The 9,719-nt window shown below is 41.8% G+C and overlaps 1 long non-coding RNA gene across 1 annotated transcript in view; it reads right to left on the bottom strand.

The window, feature by feature from the left end:
* Positions 1–786: 786 nt before the first annotated feature.
* LOC116971235 overlaps positions 787–9,719 on the bottom strand; it is a 29,362-nt gene continuing 20,429 nt past the window's right edge. The window contains exons 2-3 of the long non-coding RNA XR_004411445.1: positions 7,886–7,892; positions 787–887 (exon numbers count right to left, since the gene is read on the bottom strand). This is a non-coding gene — a long non-coding RNA (uncharacterized LOC116971235). The remainder of the gene's footprint in view (positions 888–7,885; positions 7,893–9,719) is intronic.

Raw genomic sequence — 9,719 nt, 5'->3', positions numbered from 1 at the left:
TGTCGATGGCAGACATTGACGCAGAGAAAACAACCTGGCTGCTCAACACCGTAGCTTGAGATCTAACTATTCCTTTGGTTTATGTTTCATTTGCAAGAAGACATGTTTTGCAGTGCATATAAGCACCAAACTATAACACATTAGTGGGTGCATGATCTGCTATTATTAGCTCAGTACATTATCACCAGCTGAATTAAAGCAAATATAATTGTGGAAAATATAATACATTTAAAATTAATATTTGGATGCTGAATAAATAATACATACTTGTATCATACTAAATGAGCTCCAAGTGTGTGGTTCAAAGAAAACTCACCTTAAATCGGATTTATATTTCAAGCCAGTCATATAAATGAAGGAGGCTAATGCACAAGCTATTTTCAGACAACTAATCACATAACTTCCATTTTTTTTATAATCAGGATACATGCCTGAAACATGCATAATAGCAGCATAGTGGAGCAGCAGTAAAGTTGTTGTCTTCCAGCGCCAGAGACCCATGTTTGATCCTGACTATGGATGCTCTCCTGTACTCCCTGTTCACGCACGACTGTATTGCTAAGCACAGCTCCAACATCATCTTAAGGTTTGCTGACGACATGACCATCCTGGGCCTCATCACAGACAGTAATGAGACAGCCAATAGAGAGAGGGTAAAGGCATTAAACAGCTGGTGCCAGAACAATAACCTCTCTCTCAATGTCAGCAAAACTAAAGAGATGATCGTGGACTACAGGAGACAGTAGGAGAGTGGTCACCTCCCCATCCACATAGGTTATGCTGAGGTTGAAAGGGTCAGCAGCTTCAAGTTCCTCAGTGTGCACATCACTGAGGACCTCTCTTGGACACTGCACACAGACACAGTAACTAAGAAAGCCTGCCAGCGGCTCATTTTCCTGAGAAGACTGAGGAAGTTTGGCATGAACGCCAGCTTCCTCACAAACTTCTACAGTTGCACCATCGAGAGTCTGCTGACGGCTGCATCACAGTCTGGTACGGGAACTGTTCTGCCCACAGCCGCAAATCACTACAGAGAGTGATGAAGGCAGCACATCATTGGCAACTGTCTCCCGGCCATTCAGGACATTTTCCACCGGCGGTACCTGCAGAAGGCACACAGCATCAAGGACCAGAGCCACCCAGCACGCAGACTGTTCTCCTTGTTACCGTCAGGCAGACGATACAGGAACATGGCTGCACGTACCACTAGACTTAAGAACAGTTTTTATCATCATGCCATCAGGCTTCTGAACTCATAAACGCATCATATATATTGATTCTTTTATTTATTATTGTCTTTTATCTACCAATGTCACTTTTATCTTACCTTTTTTTACCTTAATTTTATCCTTGTAATATCATTGCTGAGGTGACCCGTTGTTTTGTCAAACATATTTCATTGTACCGTTGACCCTGTGTTAACCTACATATGACAAATGAAACTGAACTGAACTGAGTTGTGCATTCTCATTGGGACCGCATGGGTTTTCTCCGGATGCTCTGGTTTCCTCCCACATTCCACAGACGTGCAGGTTTGTAGTTTCATTGGCTCCTGTAAATTGCCTCTAGTGTGTAGGATGCAAAACTGGGATAACGTAGAACTAGTGTATGGGTAATTGTTGCTCGGTGGGCCAATGGGCCTCTTTCCACGCTGGATCTCTAAACTAAACTAAATTAAACTAAATAAATTGTCTCAATAAAAACAGTCAAAACATGCGCAAATCCCAGATGTCTTCCTAATTATATAACCGGTCAGCTGCTATCAGTGTTTTTTTGTGCATACACTCCAAGATCCCTTTGTTCTTCAACCATTCTTAATATCTCACAATTTATTGCAAATACCCTCAACTTGCTTTCACTCTCCCTGATCTATTATTTTACCAGACTGATTCCTGGGATGTCAGGACTTTCATATGAAGAAAAACTGGATAGACTCGGCTTGTACTCGCTTAGAATTTAGAAGATTGAGGGGGGATCTTATAGAAACTTTGTTTCTGATGTTGGGAAAGTCCAGAACAAGGGGTCACAGTTTAAGGATAAGGGGGAAATCTTTTAGAATCGAGATGAGAAAAACATTTTTCACACAGAGAGTGGTGAATCTCTGGAATTCTCTGCCACAGAGGGAGTTAGATGTGGCCCTTGTGGCTGAAGGGATCAGGGGGCATGGAGAGAAGGCAGGTACAGGATACTGAGTTGGATGATCAGCCATGATCATATTGAATGGCGGTGCAGGCTCGAAGGGCCGAATGGCCTGCTCCTGCACCTATTTTCTATGTTTCTATGTTTACTCTTCTTTGGATTGAATTTCATTTTGCCATCGTTCCATGGGCAGTGTAGTGATGATGTGAATGTGGAGAGAATTAAATGGAAATGGTTTAAGATCAGTGTGAATTATTCAGTCTGAAGAAGTGTTTCGGCCCGAAACGTTGTCTATTTCCTTCGCTCCATAGATGCTACCAAACCCGCAGAATTTCTCCAGTACTTTTGTCTACCGTGAATTATTTACTTTTAGTTTAGTTTAGAAACACAGCGCGGAAACTGAACCCTTCGGCCCACCGAGTCCGCATCCACCAGCAATCCCCGCAGACTAACCCTCTCCTACACACACTAGGGACAATTTACAATTATACCAAGCCAATTAACCTATAAACCTATACGTCTTTGAAGTGTGGGAGAAACCGGAGCACCCAGAGAAAACCCATGCAGATCACAGAGAGAATGTACAAACACCATACATACAGCACCCATAATCAGAATCGTACCTGGGTCTCTGGCGCTGTAAAGCAGCAATTCTACTGCTGTGCCATGGCGCCGCCCTATGGTTGACACAGAGTTGGAACAATGTTTCATGGTTGGCGCAGACAGAGTGAGCCGAAAGACCTGTTTGATTTTCTCTGTCTCTATGGATGGTTTCTTGCATTCAGGAACTTTTTTTTGTCACAATTGGTAGATAAATTACCAGTTTCTTAATTATGGCTCCTACATTTGTCCAAATCCTTCAAGTATTTGATGAATAAAAGATCTATAACCGAGCCCTGCAGAACCCCACTGTGTGTCACCAACCAGTCACTGAAGTTCCTGGTGCTCTTTACCCTTTGCTTTCTTCAATCCAGACAGGTTTGAATCCTAATTGTCACTTTCCCTTGAATCCCACGGGCTTTCAATTTTCTGATCAAACTGTCTCATGGGACTTCAACAAATGCTATGTTACTATTGATGTAGACTACAACAAATGCGTGATCTTCATCGACCCTCCTTGTTACCTTTACAAAAAATACAATTAAATTAGTCAGTCATGACCTTCCCTGAATAAATCCAAACTAACTGTCCTTCATTAACTTGCGTCTCTCTAAATGCAGATTTATGCCTTCCCTCAGATTTTTTTCCAATAATTTGCCCACCATAAATGTTAGACTAATCGATCAGAAAAAAACGAGGTCAAATTTTTTCTCCTTTTTAAATAAGGATACCACGTTACCATCTTCTCATCTAGCCTCCAGCACCTTCTCCAAACAAGAGGAATAGAAAATAATAAAATCAGAGCATATGCCAAAAACTTTCCTGCTACTGGAAGTTTCCTGGGTATTTTTTCTCATCTTTCCTCATTACCTTTTCCTTCACCATATGAATTAGGTAATCTGCTATTTTACAGCATTTTTAAGTGGTTACAAAAAATCTCCAAAATGCTTTGCATAAAAATCATCAAAAAACAACTTACACCTGAGGCAAACAAAAGGATCTCTATTCAAGTTCAACAAGTTGGTAGATTTCTGGAAGCCACTAAAAGATCATAAGATCAGAAGTGATAGTAGAATTAGGCCATTCAGCCCATCAAGTCTTCTCCGCCATTCAATCATGGCTGATCTATCTCTCCCTCCTAACCCCATTTTCCTGCCTTCTCCCCATAACCTCTGACACCTATACTAATCAAGAATCTATATATTTCCCCCTTAAAAATATCCACTGACTTGGCCTCCACAACCTTCTGTGGCAAAGAATTCCACAGATCCACCACCCTCTGACTAAAAGGAAATGGAAGTAACAGCCTCTTGTTTATCAGAAATAAGCACTGTAATGTTTCATGGCAACTTTGAAAGAATAATATCAATTTTTTAATTAATATTGTTTTTTGATATATATGCATCAGCGTTACAGTCCATCTTATGGGTCTGTCCCATTTAGGCAACTTTTTAGGCGAGTGCAGGAGGCTCTGCGCCCGCCATATGGTCGCCACATGTTCGCTGGTGGTCTCTGGTGAGTCTCCTTCATGGTTGCAAGGAGTTCCCGCATTCTGGGAACTAGCCTTAGTATGGTCGCCACAAATTTTTCAACATGTTGAAAAAAATTTTGCGACCAGAAAATTGGGCGCCATGGAGATAATCAATAATCCTGTTGTCATAGGTCTTCGAGGTAGTGGTAGGTAGTTTTAGTTAATCGCCTTTGCTGACTAGTCATTTTCACTGGTTCATTGGGGAAAAAAAACGTAAGCAATAGTTTTCAGAACCAAGGATAACCGACCGGTAATGTTAAATGTCCGCCAAACTTCACAGCTGTGTATCTCTGGCTTATTAAAAGTTGTCTGGCTTCTTAAAAGTTGTCTTCACTCCTCTCCACCCTTCTCCCCCACACCCTCCCCCCTTCTCCCCCACACCCTCTCCCCCTTCTTTTAAAGGACTTACCGTACACTGTGCTAGCCGTCTTAATTATAGCGCCAGCCTTCCTGTTCATCGCGGTGTGTGTCTGTATCACCTTGGCTCTGTACCGTGTGAATTTCAGACAGCGCTCCCCCCCGCTTGCCCTGGCCCCCGCCTTTGCGATGTGTTTGTGTGTGTGTGTGTGTGTGTGTTCCACTATGATAGTCGCCGTTCCAGTTACCGGTTTTTCAGGCGACTGCCGGCAACTTGACAGTCGCTGGCAGTCCGCTGAAAAATCGCCTAATAGGAGGGTGCTCAACAAGAATTAAGAATGACAATAAATTTTCAAGGCAGGATGGTTTGTAACATATTTTCTAAATGGGGAGACAATTCAGAAATCGGCAATCCAAAGGGACTTGGGAGTGCTGGTGCAGGATTCCCCAAAACTTAATTTGCAAGTTCAATTGGTAGTAAGGAAGGCGAATGCAATGCTAGCATTTATTTTTAGCGGGCTACAATACAAAAACTGGAATGTAATGCTGAGGCTTTATAAGGCACTGGCACATTATATGGCATTTGGAGTATTGTGAGCAGTTTTGGCCCCCATACCTGTGGAAGGATGTGGTGGCATTGGAGAGGGTCCAGAGGAGGATTACAGGAATGATCCCAGGAATGATTGGGTTAACATATGGTGAGCATTTGAAGGCACTGGGCCTGCACTCGCTGGAGTTTCGAAAGATGAAGGGGGACCTCATTGAAACTTACCAAATAGTGAAAGGCCTGAATAGAGTGAATGTGATGAGGAAGTTTCCACTTGCGGGGGAGTCAAGGACCAGAGGCCCCAGCCTCAGAATAAAAGGATGTACCTTTAGAAAGGAGATGAGGAGGAATTTCTTCAATCAGAGGGTGGTGAATCTGTGCAATGAATTGCCACAGACAGCTGTGGAGGCCAAGTCAATTGATATTTTTAAGGCAGGGATTGACAGATTTTTGATTAGTATGGGTGACAGGGGTTATGGGAGAAGGCAGGAAAATGGGGTTTGGAGGGAAAGATCGATCAGCCACAATTCAATGGTGGAATACATTTGATGGGCCAAATGTCCTTATTCTGCTCCTAGAACCTATGAACTAACCTCAAAGGAGATTGGCAGCTTCAGGTACTTTAATGTTACACTTAACCACATATTTCAGGTGGAAGAGATCATGATGTCATAGAGTCACAGGGGCATAGCACTAAAATAGGCCAATCAATCCACAATGTCATGACAACATTAAAGTACCATCTATACTTTGAAGTGTCACTGATGAGGCATTTGGGGACTGTAGCAGGATTTATCAGATGAAAAGGATAGACATTAAGGAACCTATCATTCTCACTAATATTCTTTCACAGGATTTAGTTTTGTTTAGTCTGAGAGTTTACATTTTATTTTTCCCAAATGTGATACTTAAATATGCCTGAAGAAACTATGTGTTATCTAAAGTCCCATAAAACAGAATCAGACTCCTGGTTTAAAAAAAAATCATATTATAGATTACTCTGTTATTATGATAGAGTAATAGAGGTTTAAGGCAACCATAAATCTTATCATTGTTCCACTATCCCAAAGGCATCTGATGCTCATGAAATACTACTTGGTTAAATTACAGGTATATCAGGTATTACAGCTTTTACATATCAGAGGAAGAGAACGCCGATAGATTCATTCAATGTTTTAAATTTATAAACTCTTCAAAATTGAGACACTCATTGGTCATATACGGTAGGAACCATAAACCTAACCTCAAATCCAGAAAATCCAGCAAGGTCTGTTATAGCAGTGATGCTTTTCATTTCCATAGGATAGCTATTGAAGCTTTGTAAAATAAAATCTCAGCAACAAAGCTCCAACATTAATTGGATGGTATGGTGGGGCGACAGTAGAGTTGATGTCTTTCAGCACCAAAGACACGGCTTCGATTCTGACTGAACTGAATTTGTACGTTCTCTCCGTGACCTGTGTGGGTTTTCTTCAGGAGCTTTGGTTTCCTCCCACATTCCAAACACGTACAGGTTTGGTAAAATTGTAAAATTGTCCCTAGTGTGCGTAGGATAATCATAGAGTCATAGAGTGATACAGTGTGGAAACAGGCCCTTCGGCCCCATGCCCACACCAGCCAACATGTCCCTGGTAAATTAGTCTCACCTGTCCAGGTTTCCAGGTACCCCTTCAAACCTGTCCTCTCCATGTACCCGTCCAACTATTTCTTAAATGTTGGGATAGTCCTTGCCTCAACTACCTCCTCTGGCAGCTTGTTCCATACATACACCATCCTTTGTGAAACAAAGTTACCCCCTCAGATTCCTATTAAAACTTCACCTAAACTTATGTCCTCAGGTACTTGATTCACCTACTCTGGGCAAGAGACTGTGCATCTACCCGATCTATTCTTCTCATGATTTTGGATACCTCATTAAGACCACCCCTCATCCTCCTGCACTCCAAGGATAGAGACCCAGCCTACTCAACCTCTCCCTATAGCTCAGAACCTCTAGTCCTGGCAACATCCTCGTAAATCTTCTCTGTACCCTTTCCAGCTTGACAACATCTTTCCTATACCATGGTGCCCAGAACTTAACACAATCCTCTAAATGCAGTCTCACCAATGTCTTATACAAATGCAACGTGACCTCCCAACTTCTACACTCAATACTCTGACTGATGAAGGCCAATGTGCCAAAAGCCTTTTAGACCACCCAATCTACTTGCGTCTCCACCTTCAAGGAACCATGCACCTGCACTCCTAGATCTTTCTAATCCACAACACTCCCCAGAGTCCAACCATTCACTGTGTAAGTCCTGCCCATGTTAGACTTCCCAAAATGCAACACCTCACATTTCTCTGCATTAAATTCAATCAACCTCAGCCCATCTGACCAACAATTCAAGATCCCGCTGCAATATTTCACAACCATTTTCACTATCTGCAAAACCACCCACTTTTGTATCATCTGCAAACTTGATATTCTTGCCGTGTATGTTCTCATCCAAATCATTGTTTAGTTTAGTTTAGAGATACAGCATGGAAACAGGCTCATCGGCACACCGAGTCAATGCCATCCAGTGATCCTTGACTACTAACACTGTCTTGCACACACTAGGGACAATTTACATTTATACCAAGCCAATGAACCTACAAACCTGTACGTCTTTGGAGTGTGGGATGAAACCAAAGATCTAGGAGAAAACCCACGTGGTAACGGGGAGAACGTACAAACTCCATACAGGCAGCACCCATAGTCAGTATCGAATGGGTCTCTGGCGTTGTAAGCGCTGTAATACACTTTGCCACTGTGCCACCCCATAGATATATGATATGATATAGATGGCAAACAGTAACGGGCCCAGCACTGAACCCTGAGGCACACCACTAGTCACAGGCCTCCAGTTCGAGTAGCAACCTTCTACCATCACCCTCTGCTTCCTTCCTTGAAGCCAATTTTCTATCCACTGAGCTATCTCTCCTTGGATCCCATGCAACCTAACATTCCAGAGCAGCCTACTGGATGATAGGGTTAGAGTGCGGGGATCCCTGGTCGACACGGACTCGGTGGGTCGAAGGGCCTGATTCCATGCTGTATCTCTAAACTAAACTAAACCAAATTAGTAAACTAATGCATTCCCCAAATGCTAACTATTTTATCTGTTAATGCAGATAACATGGCACTTTGGAACCATCACATTTTCTGGACCATTGGATGTTACTCCACTTAATACCCAGACACAATTTAATTACACTTTTTTTTTGTATGTTACACAGTAGTCTAATACATTTTCCAACCCCTTGAATTAAATGTGAGCAAGAAATGTAAAATCATTTGGACCCCTGTTCCGGCCGTCCACTCTTCTTGCACTCTGGATCCTAGCTCACGTTTTTGACTAAAGTGTGAGTCAAATGCTGAACTATTTAATTTCAGAACAATCTAATGCTGGATTATTGGCATTTTACTGCACTGGGCATACTAATATCCAATCACATATTTTTAACATGAAAAGAAAAGATGATACTAATTAAAAAACTGTTCATGTGTAACCCAGCCATGTAGTTTACAGGCAGTATTCAAAGTAACAGTCCCACAGTAATAAATTAATGGTATGATGAGTATCAGCTGCCTCTTGTCATATTGCCTATTGCACCTCATTATTAGTTCAGAGTGAAAGAATATTGATTTAAAGTTTACAATTTAACAACTTTGTTGATTTGGGTATGATGGAATTCAGATATTGGAAACAAGCACTTAATATCCAATGCTCATTATTTTCAAATACACCACTTTTTATAAAGGCCAGGAGTGCTCGCAAGGAGGAGTTGCAAAGCAATGACAGGATGAGACAATTGGAGTGGATTTTGAACAAGGTCTGTTTCAAATAGTCAATGGAAAGGAAGGCATAGCTTGGAATGTTCAAATTGAAAGTACTTAAAAAGCAATTCATCAAGTTTGGCAACAGTCACGCCAGCGATGACAGAAACCAGAGCAAATCAACCATAATCTTAAAGTTTTAGTGAGGTTGCATGGGGTGAAGTTAGAAAGCTCTTCCACTGACAAAGGTAAGTGGAAATCAGTAACTGTTCTCCCAAAAAGAAACTGCATTTGAGGGCCATTTGGCCCCATAGCAGAAGCGTCCACGTCGCGGGGCTGGAAACTGGAAGTATCCCAAGCTAATTCTACTACCAACATCATCTACTGCAACAAGTGATGGCTCCCACTGATTGTCGCCGGAAGCTTGCGTCCTTTTCAGGACGGACGATGACAGCGAAGTCAACATTTGAAACATGGAAGCTGGACACGAAAGAAGAAGGGCCATTTGAACTTTTCAACTCACAGACTGACGCATTTATGCTTTAACAAAGCTATTGAGGAATACATTGGAATATTTATTTAAATTAAGTCAACATAAATAAAAATAGGATGATACACAAGATGTAAAATGATCCAAAACCTGTCCCTTGAACAGGTCTAAGGATACCAAAGTTATGACCGATATTCATTTCTCACTCAACGAACATTAAATTGACTGAAAACAGAAATATCTAGAAAGACAA

The sequence above is a fragment of the Amblyraja radiata genome, chromosome 3 (genome assembly GCF_010909765.2).
Source record: "Amblyraja radiata isolate CabotCenter1 chromosome 3, sAmbRad1.1.pri, whole genome shotgun sequence".
Lineage (NCBI taxonomy): Eukaryota > Metazoa > Chordata > Chondrichthyes > Rajiformes > Rajidae > Amblyraja > Amblyraja radiata.
Note: the sequence above shows the minus strand (reverse complement) of the source record. Positions and strands in the feature narration are given on the sequence as shown.